Source organism: Lissotriton vulgaris, chromosome 5, assembly GCF_964263255.1.
Source record: "Lissotriton vulgaris chromosome 5, aLisVul1.2, whole genome shotgun sequence".
Lineage (NCBI taxonomy): Eukaryota > Metazoa > Chordata > Amphibia > Caudata > Salamandridae > Lissotriton > Lissotriton vulgaris.
In genome coordinates this window covers 911,076,131-911,093,181 of record NC_141693.1, presented here as the reverse complement: position 1 = coordinate 911,093,181, position 17,051 = coordinate 911,076,131, and positions in this window count along the sequence as shown.

Genomic DNA, 17,051 nt, shown 5'->3' with positions numbered 1-17,051 from the left:
CTATTTTTTTTTTATTTTATCAAATTTTTAATTATTTTCTAATTGTCAATTAATTTATTGTTAATTGTTAAATAATTTGTATTAGTAGTTAATTATTTTTATTAATTAATTTGTATTTGAATTTTTAATTGATTAATTAATATGTTATATAAAAGTGTTAAGTATTTTAATTAATTTGTAATTGGTATTATTATTTATTTTATTTTTATTTATAGATGAAGTATTTACTTTCCCTACTGTTGCACTCACTGGAGTGGGAATAGTATTTTGTACCCTCCTGCTATCCAAAGCTTTACCTACTGTTGCACTCACTGGAGTGGGAATATTAATTTTTACCCCTACGCTATCCAACGCTTTCCCTACTGTTGCACTCTCTGGAGTGGGAATAGTAATTTTTACCCCTACGCTATCCAACGCTTTCCCTACTGTTGCACTCTCTGGAGTTGGAATACTAATGTTTACCCCTACGCTATCCAATGCTTTTCTTACTGTTGCACTCTCTGGAGTGGGATTAGTAATTTTTACCTCTACGCTATCCAACGCTTTCCCTATTGTTGCACAGTCTGAGTGGTAATAGTAATTTTTACCCCTAGGCTATCCAACGCTTTCCCTACTGTTGCACTCTCTGGAGTTGGAATATTAATTTTTACCCCTATGCTATCCAACTATTTCCCTACTGTTGCACTCTCTGGAGTGGGAATAGTAATTTTTACCCCTACGCTATCCAGCGCTTTCCCTACTGTTGCACTCTCCGGAGTTGGAATTGTAATTTTTACACCTACGCTATCCAACGCTTTCCCTACTGTTGCACTCTCTGAAGTGGGAATAGTTATTTTTACCTCTACGCTATCCAACGCTATTTCTACTGTTGCACTCTCTGGAGTGGGAATAGTAATTTTTACCCCTACGCTATCCAGCGCTTTCCCTAGTGTAGCACTCTCTGGAGATGGAATAGTAATTTTTACCCCTACGCTATCCAATCCTTTCCCTACTGTTGCACTCTCTGGAGTTGGAATAGTAATTCTTTCCCCTACGCTATCCAACGCTTTCCCTACTGTTGCACTCTCTGGAGTGGGAATAGTAATTTTTACCTCTACACTATCCAACGCTATTCCTACTGTTGCACTCTCTGGAGTGGGAATAGTAATTTTTACCACTACGCTATCCAACGCTTTCCCTACTGTTGCACTCACTGGAGTGGTAATAGTAAATTTAACCCTTTCCGGTATCCTACGGTAAAAATATTGTAATTTTTTTATTAATATTACGTTTATATATATATATATATGTATTAACACATTAATTTCTATGTTTTTTTTAACTTACATTAATGATTTATTCATTTTAAGGTTATTTAAGTATTTTAAGTATGTTTAAGTTCATTATAATTATTATTTCATTAATTTTTTATTATTTTAACGCATTTAAAAAAAAATGATATTTTGACTAACTATATTTTTTACATCGATATTTTTAATTTGATATTTTTGTACTTAACTGTTTGGAGATAGGAGGTCAATATTTTGGCATTCTATATTTTTACCTCGATATTTTGGTAGGTCGATATTTTGGCATTCTATATTATGTCAGTGATCCATCTTTTTGCTTTCTGGCCTCCTGTTTTCGATGGTATGTTGGACTTCGTTTTGCTGGTTTAATGCCTCTGCACACTTTCTCACTGCTGTTCAGTGTTAAAGTGCAAGTGTTCCTACTGTAAATTGTGTTTATGGATTGGTGTTTCCATGATTGGCTTATTTGATATATTACTAAGTCTCTAGTACAGTGCACAGTGTGTGCCCAGGGCCAGTAAGTCAAATGCTGCTATTGCTGCTAATGAATCTGCAGCACTGGTTGTTCCACCCACACAAGCAGCTTTTCAAAGGTGACTCAGACCTGCCACTACAGTGTCTGCACACAGTTTTTACTGCCATGTCGACCTGGCAAGTGCGCTCACTTGTGTGGCACTAAACTTCCATTTTCTTACATGTATGGCACACCTCAGGTAGAACCAAGGTACCCCCATGGGTTAGGACATGTCCTAGTGTTTGTAACATGTCCTGATGGTGAATACTGCCAATTTTATTTTCACTACTGATGTCCCATAAGCTAACATGTGAGTTGCTTTGTAACATCTTACAAGCCTAACCTTCCATTAGTACAACATAGAGAAACAGAGTTTAGTATGCCTGAACTTAGGATTTTAAAGTACATCTTTTAGTAAAGATGATTTTTATAATATGTGTTTGAAAATACCACTTTTTGAAAGTGGGCATTTTCTTGCCTGACCATTCCATGTGCCTATTCTGATTTGTGTATTGACGGTCTGGTGTTGGAGTGACAGGGGCTGGGGATGTGCATTTGCTGGAGACAGCCACAAGGGGGGTTGAGGTGTGTCCTGCCTTTCCTTGGTGACTCTTAGTTGAGATGAATGGGCCTGGTCTGCATTTAGAGTGGCGGGAGAGGTTTTTCCCTAGAACCTGAATAAGCAGTGTCTCCTCTGCACAATGCTGTCTCCACCTCCTGCAGTGAAACTGGGTAAGAGAGGGCAGAACTGGTTTTGACTGGGCTCAGGGACCCTTGCCACAAAGAGAACAAAAAGTAAATGGGGTATAAATATTGGGGCCCTGACCCAAGGACTTTAGCACTCTTTTGGATCAAGGAACCTACCAAGAAGAAGCGCTGGAGAAGCTGTGAGGAGAGACTCTCGCTTTGCTGTGTTGGCCTGCAGTAGCTGCTTCTGTCTTGGGCAGAGAAAAGACTAGACTGAACTTTCCGCAATCTTCTCTCTGTGTGACTCCAAGGGCTCGTAGTAGAGTTTGCCCCTATTCAAAAAGTCTCAGGAACAGCAAAGACTTGGCATCCTCTGGGTACCACCTCTGGGACCATGTGTCTCAGTTAGTTACCACAGAGAGAAACAGCAACCTAACACCATCTCCAAGACTGCTGGTGGTTCCATAAGCTGAAGGCATGCATGAGGGCACTACCACACTTTCGCACCACAACCCTGGTCTCACAGATGACGATGTCCGCTGCCACCACCTAGCCGCAGCTTGCACCACAACCTGTGTCGGCCATACCGCCTCGCTTTTCTCCACTGCCCTGATCTCTCTGTCAACGTCGTTGCCAGATGACTTCACCAACGCAGTCTGCACCATGGTCTGAAGGCACCGCTCATAATTTAGACGAGGCACTGCCCCATCCCATACCTCAGCCTTGACCCATCAACGCCAGCATCATAAACCACTGACCTTCGACGGATGCCATTGCTAGCACTGTGACCGTCAGGACTGTATTGAGCACCTCCCCACTTCGCACTGCAGCCCCGGTCTCACCAACGCTACATGATGACCGCCACCGAGTCACTGACTGCACCACATCCTGAGGGCACCACACAGTGCACCGCTCCGCTTTACACGGCACCCTCAATGCCAGCTGTTGCTTGCTCACACCCCCACGATTGGCCAGAACTAAAGGTGATGTTGAAAGGGTCTTCTGATACTGCAGCCGGGCCACACTACAGTGGTCAGCTGGAAAAGTGAGAATTGTTGATCCACACCACCGTGGTAGCCCCGTACAGAGCTATTGACTTCAAGGAAATGTATTTTAAGAGTATTTTGGCCTATTGGTATTTTGGATGACTGTATGTTGGATTTGTATTGTTTTTGTATTGTTTTACAAAGACACATATTGGATATTATTCTAAAATAGTGTGGTGTCCTTTTGTAGTATTTTCACTGTATTACTGTATGTTATGTGCAAATGCTTAACACACTGGCTTTGAGATAAACCTGACTGCTTGTGCCAACCTACCAAGGGGGTGAGCAGGGGTTATTTTAGAAACGTATCCCCCTTATCCTGACTTGGAAGAAGGGTCACTACTTGGACAGGGTAACAACCTGCCAACTAGAGACTCCCGTTTCTAACACCTTGCCAGGCTAAAAATCCCTTTTTAATAAATATAAGTCACTGCTAAGATTGGTCATACACAGCCCATGGAGCAGGGTGCATTGCATTAAAAAAGTTGGACATGTACCTTGACGTTTTACATGTCCTGATAGAGAAAAACTCATAAATGTGTTTTTCTCTACTGTGATGCCTACCTCTCCTATTGGATAACACTGAGCTATATTGGCTATATTTCAAAGTCATACATTATTTCATAATTTCATATGCAATTTACATGATTGTTGAAACTTTGATAAACTCCATGCAAATCAAGACCTTTCAGGCCCCTCCTTCAGAAAAAAAAGCGTTTTGTAATCAGTATGGAGATTTCAATACAATATGATGAGAAAATATGAGTAGTTCAGACACTAGCACTTTTTATTTGATGCTATAACATAGATGTGGTACAAAAGGGGGTGGTGACAAAAGGGGGTGGTGATGGACGGAGCATCTGAACCAATCAAACACTCACACCCAGTCAACAGATCTGGGTTTAATCCATCACCGTTCTTTAGCCCACTCTGCCACCCCAGTTCAGACATGGCCCTATGCAAATCAGTCTGACCCTGTGCCTCATGGAAACAGTCCAGCCCGAACTGCCAAGCCATGCCTTCCCTGGACCGGAAACAAGCTTCCGAGGACCGGTTTCTGGCATTTCAGCTGTCTTCAGCCCGGCTTGTTTGAATCCAGTGGCAAAGTGAGCAAGGGACTCACGTCTGAGCATACCCTGCCAACTTATGGTGAAAAAATTATTTGCTCAAACGCTCCGTCCATCATCCCCTTTTGTATAACATAGATAACATCCTCATTTCTTAACTTGTACATCCCTCTAGCGTCTACCTTGAGTTAGTTGATATGCATTTGGGTTTAGGTCTCCACATAGAATTATTTTCTGTTCCTCCATTGTGTGCTTGAGTCATATCCTGATGTTACCATTCTATTTCCATTGTAATTCTTGTGGCCTTGGCTAAGTGGAAACAACATATACAAACACCAATGTTTCATGTTTTAATGTATGAATCAATTTCCCTGCTTCCATCGTGTGACAGGTTTTAGTACCATAAGACTTTCAAACTATATCCAAGAGATATTATGGGAATGTTGTTGAAAATAGTGCGCACTGTGTGATTTAAGATTGACCTATTAACAGTGTTAACCCCATTACTTTTTCACACTGCGCTCTTCCTTCCAACATACAATAATTCACATGGACATGTAATTGCATTAATGCAATGTTTATGCTCACATTCTCAAAAACCATCTTAATCTCCTTTTCTTACCCATAAAAGAATGATGCACAGGTGCTAATTTGATCATCAATGTACATTTTGCACAATTTCAGAAGAAGTATGTTTCATTTTTGTGGGTACTTAATACTGTCTATTTTCTTTTATCCTCAGTGTAAGATATCTTTAAAGATGCAACTGGATTGGGTTCATTCTGGTATGCTATTAGTGTTTTAGTGAATATTCATTTAAGTTCATCATCTTGCAGTATGAGCATTCAATTTTTCAGTATTGCTCACTAAGGGGTCAATTCCGATTCGGGAAAAAAAATCGTCCGTACAATTTGTATCCGGAGCCCTCTCCGTACGAATTGTACCCGCTCGTCCGAGTCGCGTAGTACGATCCGTATTACATGAATCCGTCCGAATCGTCGCGATCCGTACGTATTGCAAGGCTGAAACCGTGAACCGTATGACTCGTACACATGCCGTATGACTCGTACACATGCCGTACGACCCGACGAGTACGATCCGGACCGGGGTATGAGGACGCGATTTGTATGGTCCACGTCAGGTAAGGGCGAGTCGTACAGTAAAGCACACAAACACATACACACCATACGGTCCGTACACCCCATGATCGCAGGGGTACGGTGCGTAGCCCTGGGATGATTGGGGTGTACGAGCCGTACCCCATTTACGATGGGTGTACGAGCTGTACCCCATGTACGATGGGTGTACGAGCCGTACCCCATGTACGATGGGTGTACGAGCCATACCCCATGTACGATAGGTACACCCATCGTACATGGGGTATGGCTCATACACCCATCGTACATGGGGGACAGCTCAAACACCCATCGTACATGGAGTACGGCTTGTACACCCCATGATCGCAGGGGTACGGTGCGTACCCCTGCGATCATGGGGGGTACGCACCGTACCCGGGGGGGGGGGGGTGTTCCGTTCCTGTTTCTGCACGAACTCTGCTTTTACGGCTGTTTTCAGCTCCGTACTTGCTGGGTCGTAAAAACCATCTGCGCACCGTACAGATGTCGCGTACAGCGGGTTCTGAGGGAGAATCGTACGGAGATTGGAGTCGTACAGTCTCTGTACAACTCGTCCTTAGTACGGCTCCTGGTATGAATCGTACTTCCTTGTACGTACGGGGGACTTTGCAGGGTACGAGTCGTACGGGAAAAACGCTCCGAACGGCTATTCGGAGCGGTTTTTCCCGAATCGGAATCGCCCCCTAAATGTTTTGTGTCTTAATGAAAATCTCATTACATACATTTATCTGCCTGATTCATTTTTGTGTATATGTTTTATCAATGCTTCTACTGTAGCATTTTGCATCTCTAGTTTCTGTAATTCCATGAACTCAAGGTAGAGACTTGAGGGATGTGAAAGGTAAAAAATTCTTCCCATCTTGCAAAACAACTTTTTCAGTTCTGTAATTTCTCTTTTCTGTACCCCTTTTCAAAAATGTATTCTTGAACATAATGATTGTTTGTTTATTCATTTGACTGTATGTGAGCAATTCTGTGAGTGTGTTGGGAAAGCAACTTGTTGCCATTGGAAACTTATTTTAGTTGAGGATTTCATGCTAATGTCAGTTAGCCACTCATTGTCTCCTGATGTATTTTTTCATCCAAAAATATTCTTTTTTTTTTTTAAATTGTACGTACATCGACATTGTGGCGGATTCATGTTTTTTTTCTACTTTTAAGTTATAGTTGTTCCTTTATTCCTGCCCATAATAAGACAATGTAATTCATACAAAGACTGTAATAAAATAAGTTTAAAATCCAGTATTTTTATGTTACAGAATATTTAGTTCCTAAAAGTTTTTTTATATAAATTCACTACTGATGTTGTCACATTGCAGCCCATTAAGACTACTGTCAGCTGCAAGAAATATTAACCTTTTCACATAAAGATTATCTGCAAATATTCATCGCTGATGTCATTGGCAATCAATGATTGTTCAGTACATTGCAATGTATTATTATGTAGTAAATGCAGGTATAGGCTTGTTATCATCATAGAACATGAAATTGCAATTGATTTGGTATCGATCTGTCATTTTGTTCCCAAATCAGACGGAACCTTGTATTTAAGACTGTATTTCTCTCAAATTTGTTAGAGAAGGTAATTGACATATAACACTAAAGGATGGAATAAGGAATCTATTCCTGATATTATTGGTTAAAAATGTAATTTATCATCATTCTGCATCTTCGTAATTATATAAATATTTGTTCTTCTTTGGGATTCTTGTAAAGGCTTATCTAGTTTTATATTCCAGTCATATAGTTTTTAATCCACAACGTCTCTTTCAACCACATTTTGCTCTTGTTTATTTCCTTGTAGGTGTCTGATCATGTAGATATTATATTCCTTTTTTAAATCATAGTAGTGTACTTAATTGTGACTATGTTTCCACTCTTATTGGTCATTGTGCTATCAGTTTGTTGTTTTATATTGAATGTAGTGTCCTTCTTTCATACATTGGCAAATTGGGTGTCTAGCTCCAGCATATTTTACTTCGTTCAACTTTGCTGTGACTAATTTTTCAAATAATTCTACTGTTCTGTTTGTTATTAGTGGCATATATGTGGTTTGTCTTAATGCCTCTGGTTTGTCATAGGCCTGTTGTATCTTATGTGCAGAGTTATCCGCCCGACTCCGGAGTCTCTACAGTCATAAAATTACTAGGTAGATCTAGGTTATATTTCATCAGTCAGGCAACAAGAAGGATGTTACCTAAGGAATAGTACTGCTGTTAAAGGCTGATGAACGGCAGATTTGTGTAACACAAGAGAAAACTCTGCATTCTGAAGACTGAGCATCCTCAACCCCCTTAGGGTTATCATTTTCAATGTCATGCTCAATGTCTACATGTTATGTGATTCATTTTATATGTTCTGTTCACAATTGCCATTAGGAATGCCAATTTCTCTGACATACCAAAGACTCTGCTGCATTGAGAAAGTTGTGTAGCCAGATGAGGAGAAAAAAGAAGGAAAGGCTAATATATTGTTCTATAGCCTTCAAGTCAAACAGTGAGGGATTCCCTCCTGTGACGGCAGTTCTCCTGCCAAATCCAACATGGAGGCCGCCATGTTCCGGACCGGAATCTATGGACAACCAACCAAGGAGCAGGTGGGCGGAGGCAAGGACGACAAGGAGACACCGGGGATCGGATTAGAGGAGGAAGTATTGGAGACAGAGACGGAAACAGGAGAGAAGACCGGAGAATCATTCCCGACCGAGGAGGACCATCAGAGAGGAAACCGCTCCAGGAGCAATGCACTTGAGTCCAGCACTTCAACAAGGGAAGCAGAGACTCGGACTCCCACCCCTACCAGGAGAGTCGTGGGTCCAGGCAAGTGCCCCAACCCTGATCCTTTACCTTAAGGGGTTGATGGGCGGCAGTTATGGGCCACATCAGCCCTCGGGACTACCCCCTATATTGAGATAAACAGGGCTATCCCGGAGAGGTTGAGTTGCTACCAAGAATACTACTGCAACTGCTTCCACGAAGAGAAATGGACAGCTGGGGACAACCCAGTGCTCTGTACTACAGGATAAGGGATCTAGGGAACCAGTTGCTGCACCCATCCTCCTCTTTTCTATGTCAAAAAGGGACTGTTATACAGGATAACCCGGAAGATTGGGCAAGCTAAGGAACAGTTGTTGGTACCCAAAGCCTTTAGCGAATATGTGTTGGACCTCGCCCATAGCCGGGCAGGGGGTGGTCACCATGGAAAGGAACATACATTGAAGTACTTAATAAACAAATTCTACTGGCCTGGAGCATATCAGGAAGGGGCTAGATATTGTGCTGCTTGTGTTAGATGTCAGCTAGTGAACAACCCTGTACTTCCCCGTGCTCCCTTACAGCCTCTGCTGATAATTGACACACCATTCCAACGGGTGGGTGTGGCTCTCGTAGAACTACTGCTTCCCTCTGCCTGTGGACACCAGTTTATATTGGTTCTGGTGGACTATGCCACCAGGTATCGAGAGGCATTTCCCATAACTAGCACAACTATCAAAGCCGTAGCCCAGGCCATGGTCTCCTTTTCTTCCACATAGGATTTCCCCGGGAGAGCTTAACAGACCAGAGCACCCCATTCATGTCATGACTTATGAAGCAAATATGTGACCTTTTAGGCATCAAGCAGAAATGTACGGGCATTTACCACCACAGACAAAGCAGTGCAGGACTGGGACCGTCAGTTGCCCTTAGTACTGTTCACTGTACGAACACTTGAACAGAAGTCTACTGGGTTTTCTCCATTCGAGCTGTTGTTTGGAAGAAAACCCTGTACACTCCTCGATATGGCGGTCGAACAATGGGTCAAGGAAGAAGATGAAAGTAAACCACTGTTGCAGTATATTATGACCCTAAGAGACTCCTTTACGTCTCTTTGGGAGGAGGTTCACACGAATATGGAGAAAGCCCAGACCCAACATAAGTGATGATACGATAAGAACACACAGCTAAGGGAATTCAAGGTGGGGGACCTCTTCCTGATATTACTACCCAGTACAGAAAAAAGGTTATTGGTCACATGGTAGGGTCCCTACAGGGTTTTGGATAGGGTTACCCCGGTTTCCTATCATGTAGCCATACCGCACAAAACCCAAACAGGGCAAAAGTACCACGTCAACCTTTTAAAAGTCTGAGAAGGTCCCTTACCAATGGCTCCATGCAAAGACGTCCCAGTGTACAACATCTCCCTTGATAGACCCCTTGAGATCCATACGGTTACTCCCGCCCCTGAAAAGTCCGAGACTGTTCAGTTAGGGAATCAATGAACAGAAGAACAGAAACACCAACAGCTATCCCTCTGTTCCTTATTTTCTGACGTTCTATCAGGTATACCGAGATATATAACCCAGGTTGAACACCACATAGACACATCCGGGTCAAGGCCCATAAGGCTAAGACCATACCACATACCCGCCGCAAGGAAACAGGCCGTGGACCAAGAGGTACAAGCCATGCTGAAAGCAGATACAATAGAACCATCCCACAGTCCTTCCCAGTCGTCGTCGTTCCCAAACCTGACAGGACCACGAGATTTGCATAGACTTCCGACAGCTAAACGCTATATCTAAATTTGTTTCATACCCAGGGTTGGATGAGCTCATAGACCGTTTGGGAGACGATAGGGTAATGTCCACTATCGACCTTACAAAAAGGTACTGGAAAATCCCTTTGTCCCTAGATGCCCAAGGAAAGACAGCCTTCTCCACCCCCTCTGGCTTGTTCCATTTCAAGGTCCTGTCCTTTGGTCTGCACGGCACCCTGCCGACGTTTCAGAGGTTGATGGATGTCCTGTTACACACCCACCAAACGTATGCAGTCACGTATTTGGACGACATAGTCGTCTACAGCCCTGACTAGGAAACACACCTCGTCTAACTAGAAAAAGTTCTTCACACACTAAAAAAGGCTGGTTTCACCATCAACCCCAAGAAAACCACCTTTGAGACAGACCACATTGAGTATCTCGGGTATGACATTCAGGCAGGAGAAATCAGACTGCAGGCGGACAATCTAGAAGCAATCACTAACATCCCATGTCCACTCACTATGAAAGATGTCTGCTCCTTCTTAGGGCTGGTGGGGTATTATTGAAGGTTTAGCCCTCATTTCTCAGCTATTGCTAGTCCTCTCACAGACCTCCTAACTAAAGCCATGTCTGGGAAACCCCTCCATTGGTCAGCTCTTCAAGAACAGAGCTTTACACAACTAAGGAGGCCATATGTAATGCCCCTGCCCTTGCATGTCCAAATTGCTATAAAACCTTTGTTCTCCAAACCGATGCCTCTGGCAGGGACCTTGGCACTGTCCTCTCCCAGCCTGATGAGAAGCAGGATTTTTGACCTATCCTGCTTTTAGGTCGCAGGCTGCTCCCTAGGGAGACATGGTATGCGACCATAGAAGAAGAATGCCTGGCCATCAAATGGGCAGTAGAGGCCCTTCAATACTACCTGCTAGGATGACAGTTTCTTCTGCTGACCGATCATGCCCCCTTGACTTGGCTGTCCCAAAATAAAGACTCTAACCCTAAAGTGCTCCGCTGGTTCTTGCTTTGCAGCCCTTCTCTTTTCGCACCATACATGTTCCGGGGAGGCTGCAGATGAATATGGACTTCCTTTCCCGCTGTCCTGTGTCTGAATGGACCATGTGTCCATTCCATGAAGGAAGGAATCATCATGCGACGGCAGGTTCACCCGACAAATCCGGAAGCAGGGTGAACGTTCCAGCAGACCAAACCGGAACCTACGGACCACCAACCAAGGAGCAGGTGGGTGGTGCCAAGGACAACATGGAGATGCCAGGGATCGTATTCGAGGAGGAAGTTTTGGCGACAGAGACTGAAGAAGGAGAGGAGACCGGAGAATCGCTCCCAACCGAGGAGGACCATTAGAGAGGAGACCGCTCCAGGAGCAACGCCCTTGAGTCCAGCACTCCAACAGGAAAACCGGAGGCTGGGACTCCCACCCCCATGGCCCAGGTAGTGGGTCCAGGTAAGTGCCCAGAGCACAATTCTTTTCCTTTAGGGGTTGGTTGACAGGGGTTACGTGCCACACCACCCTGAAGCACTCTTCCCTAAAACGACACCAGACCAATTGTCCTTTTGTTTTATGTTCTTTCTATTTTTTGGTACCATCCTGAGGAGAAAAGCCAGGCTGGGATGGAGCCTTACCAAGCCGTCAGCTTCCTGTGGACATGGACTTTCTTTGTTTTTCCCCAATTAAGACTTTCATTCCTCTTCATCCACAAGCTTAAGAACGGAAATACGTCCCCAATAACTATAAGGATAAACAGTAAAAGAACATTAATAAAAGACCTAACACTACCCATATTGACTCCAGTGTTTGTACTAAGGTGGGCGGGGCGACCGGAGTGGCCACCAGCTCACACCCACTCACTACACAAGTACAAGCATTTGTTCGGGTGACCCATTGACCCTGCTCAGGCTCCTTAGCTAGCAACACTATTAATGTTAGGGCATCTGTGCCCATGCTTAGATGTAACAAATATGAAGCTACAAGTTCCAGAACACCAAGGCGTCGATTCCGATCCGGTAAAATGCGCTCCGAATAGTCGTACGGAGCAATTTTCTCCGTACGAATCGTACCCGTACACGTCCCCGTACGTACGACGAAGTACGATCCGTACCATGAGCCAAAGACCATACGAGTCGTACAGGACTCCGTACGACTAAAATATCCGTACGAGTCTCACTCGGAACCCGATGTACGTGACATCGCTACGGTTCGCGGCTGGTTTTTACGACCCAGCAAGTACGATTCGTGTCGGGTACGCAACGTACGACCCTTTTTTTTACGGGAGCTGGAAACAGCCGTAAACGCATAGTTCGCGCCGAAACAAGTACAGAACGCCCCCCCCCGGGGACGCCGCGTACCCCCCATGATCGCCGGGGTACGCGCCGTACCCCTGCGATCATGTGGGGTACGCGGCATACACCCAGCGTACACGGGGTACGCACCGTACCCCATGTATGGTGGGTGTACGGTGCGCACCCCGTGTACGCTGGGTGTACGGTGCGTACCCCACATGATCGCAGGGGTACGGCGCGTACCCCGGCGATCATGGGGGGTACGCGGCGTACGGTGTGTATGTGATTGAGTGCTTTTCCGTACGAATCGCCCTTACCTGACGCGGACCGTACGATTAGCGTCCTGATCACCCGGTCCGGATCGTACTCGCCGGGTCGTACGGTCTGTTTACGAGTCGTACGGAAACGGCTACGAATATGAATCGTACTAGGGATTTTTTTTACCGGATCGGAATCGAGCTCCAAGTGTTGTTAACTTAAAGACGAAAATTGGCATGGTGACTATAATTCATGTTTGCATGTTAAAGGTTCCCAGAAAACTGTAGTCTTGTTAGTCATGTCTTCCAGTATGAACTATAGAAATAATCTTCATTTCAGTATCACCAACTAATAAATATATGATCTACAAACTGCCCTTAACTCCATCTCGGACAACTTTAGTCACATGCATTTGATGTGGTTTGAATAATAATACAATTACGAAGTTCAATGCATCACTTTCCAAGTTCCTCGCAAGGGACCATCCTCAATGTAGATTAAAGTGCTACTTGCTGCCCCCTGTTAATCTAGTTCTCCAAGGCAAAGTAAGCAGCTGTAAGGTAAAATGTCACTTTAAGATTTCTGCTACCCTTAACATAAGTCATCTAAAACTGAGGAGTAGGACAGTTGAGGTGGAACAGGGAGGCCACAACATAGGAACGGTGGGAAAAAGATTCATAGAATGAGGAAAAAGGCTTGTGAATGCTACTGTTTCATTGAAAGGAGGGCCAATGGAGCAATATGAGGTTGTGGGAAGAAGCTCAGGTATGTTCATACACTCTGTCCAGGCACCACCATCAAACTCATGCAGAGACTCCAGATGACCCAGAATGCAGCTGCAAGACACATCCTCAACCTATCCAAAAGGACCCACATCATGCCGCACCTGAAAGACCTTCACAGGCTCCTGATTCAGAAGAGATGCCAGTTCAAGCTCCTGACCAACATGTTACAAAGCCCTCCATAACCAAGTACCCACCTACATGAACCACTGCCTGCATTTTCGCCTACTTCCCAGGGTCCTCGACTCCACAGACCTTGCCTTCGCACAGTCACCTTGCATATGCCACTGCTGCTCTAAAGGTTACTTCTTCTCCCATCTTCCACTGAAGTCTGGAATGCCCTCCACCTCCACACCGCACCTTTGCTGATCCACTGTAGGAAAGGGGGCAAGACCTGGCTCTTCGACTGAGACAGACAACAAACGCCTGGATACCCTCTCAGGTGACCTGCTGCGATCTATAGGTTCAACTTTGATTGAATTGAACTCATGTTATGATAAGGGGTATAATGAATTTTTCTACTGCATTATCACCCAAGGTTAACTCAAACAATGGCAGTAGCAAGATGATATGCATGTAATTCCATACCTCTCAAAGCCAACAAAGCCATGAGAGCCAGACTGCAAGCAAACTGGTACATAGAAGTGCTCAGGCTCACCAAACGCCAATGCATGTAACTTGAATGCAGATAGAGATAAAGCCAGAATGACACCAACAAGAGAACTTTCAAATCCACCCCCAGACTCCACAGTCAGCAAATCAGAGCCAACAAATGATCCTGGGATGGCTGATCACATCGAAAGCAGCACCAACAGTGCCAAGGAAATCTTTGGCATGGTGGAACACTCCACTTCTCCGGCAGTAAGATTCACCAGCGTAACCCATTCTTAGGACCTCTGCAACCGAGCTGTCCCTATTCTACAGCAACAATATGGCCATATTCTATGTAAACCTGGAGCCCCAACTGGACCCTTCTGCCCTAACAGCTCTCCTGTCCATCTCTAACATCACTTACCCACCATCACCACAGAAGAGAACGCAAAGACCATTCAGTCTATAAACTCTGGAGCACCCTCAAGCACCTGCATTCACCACATCCTCATCAAAGGAATGTACGTCATCAGTGCAGCAGTCAGTCAGATCCTGAATGACTCAATGATCACAGTCACCTACTGGGACACGTGGAAGCACACAACAGTACCACCCCATCAATAAACCCCAGCAGACCCCAAAACACTAGTCAACTACAGGACTATCTACATGCTACCCAACCCAGTAAAATTCAAGTAAAGGATGATGAACAAATGCCTGACAACCCATCTCACTGATAACTAGGTCCTTGATGCCACTCTATCCAGATTTAGGTTCAATCACAGTACAGAGACAGAACTCATCGTCTTCATAGACAACATTCGGACGATCAAGGACAGAGGTGAGACCATAGCCCTCATCATACTAGGTCTCTCTGCAGCCTTAAACACTATCTCTCACCCCATTCGCATCCAACGACTGCATGAAGTAGGCATCCAGCACTTTGCTGGATTTGCCCCTTCCTGACAGTTTGTACGCTTTCGATCAGCCTGGCCTCTTTCACTTGGATGCCATCAATCTCATCTGCAGAGTTAGACATGGATCTGCACTCAGCCCCACACTGTTCAACGTCTACACGACCAACACCACCATCATCCACCCCCATGGACTCATCATCATATGCTAAGCTGACAACACCCAGCTCATACTCTCCATCTCCAACAAAATTCCAAACACTAGGACTACATTTTTGATCTGAGTAACTGAACTCACCTGATTATTTAAAACCAACTGACTTAAGCTCAACAAAGATAAGATGGAAGTAGTAATCTTCGGTAAATACACCTCACTATGGGACTTCACCTTGTGACCTGAAGAACCCATACCATTCCCAGTCACCCATGCAAAGAACCTCGGAATCATAACCAACTCACCAAGACTGGCAAAGCAAACACAGTCTCCATCTCCTGCTTCCACAAACTTAATATGCTCAGGAAGATTGTTAGATCTGGGGGTCTCTAGTTGACAATGGTTATCACTTTTTTCCAAACAGGGACCCTCACTTCTAAGTCAGAATAAGGGGATTACACAATCCCTAATAACCCCTGCTCACCCCTTTAGTAGGTTGGCACGAACAGACAGGCTCATCTCAGCGGCAGTGTGTTAAGCATTTGTGAATATAAACAGTAATACAGTGGTAACACTACAGATGGACACAACACAGGTTTTATAAAAATAATTATTCTCTATATAGACTTAACAGAAGACCAGAATGACAAAAATCCACAATACTGCACTTAAGATTACTTACAAGATGATTAAAGTCTCCTAGTTCAAGTTGTTGGTAAATGTGACAAAGTTCTCAACAAAGTACCTGATGCGTAACGCAAAGTGAACAAAAGGCTTGCAAAAGGGGAGATGCGTCGGTTCCGTGACCCGGGGGAACGGTTGCGTCCTTCCTCAATGCCTGCGCAGAGTAGGGGACTCGTCGTGAGCCTTACCGGTGAGGAGGTGATGCGTAGATTCTCGGCCCGTGGGCCCATTGCGGTGCGAAGATGGCACCTTGATGCTATGCGATGATCCGGTTGCGATGCGAGAAGATGGCAGCCTTCATGCGGTGATGCGCTGATGATGCAATGATGCCCTGGCAGCCTTGCGACAACTGTACTTTGGAGCCACGACCGGCCATTCGACACGCTTCTCCAGTGATGCGATGGCGACTCTCATGATGGCGTCACGCTCCTCCGGGGATGCGGCAGCAGACAGCTTCGATGAACACATGCTTCAAGGGAGATGCGACGAAGGCTCACTTCTCCGGCGTTGCAATGATTTCAGCTGCGGCGGTAACACGCTTCTTCTCTATGCATCGTGCTTTCAGCTCCCAGCGGCACGCAAGAGACTGGAGTCTGAATTCCCAGCAAGGAAATTCAGGAGGGAGCTGGAGGTGACGTCTTTTGTCCCTGGGACTTCAGCAGTAGGCAAGCACAGTTCAAGCACTTGGAGAATATTATGTAGATGAAAGTCCTTACAAAGTTCCTTCTCCTTTCCCTTGGCAATGAAGCAACCACTGCAGGCCAACCCAGCAAACAGCACACTGGCAGAGGGGCAGTCCAAACTCCTACAGCTTTCTTGGTTCTTCTCCTTGGCAGAAAGGTTTCTTGTTCCAGAAGTGAGCTAATTTCTTGGGATCAGGGTCCCAATATTTATTCCACAAAATCCTTTGTTCTCTGAAGGCAGAGAGACCTCTGCCTAGTTCAACCCAGTTCCTGAGCACTTTGTTTACATGACTCTCTTCTTCCTTTCACTGTGCAGGGCAGAGACATCAGACGCCCCACTGGAGGTGGAGCCAGCACAGGGGAGGGAAGATACAGCTCTGAAGCACTCCGTTGACATGATTCCTGCTTTCCTTTCACAGTGCGGGGCAGA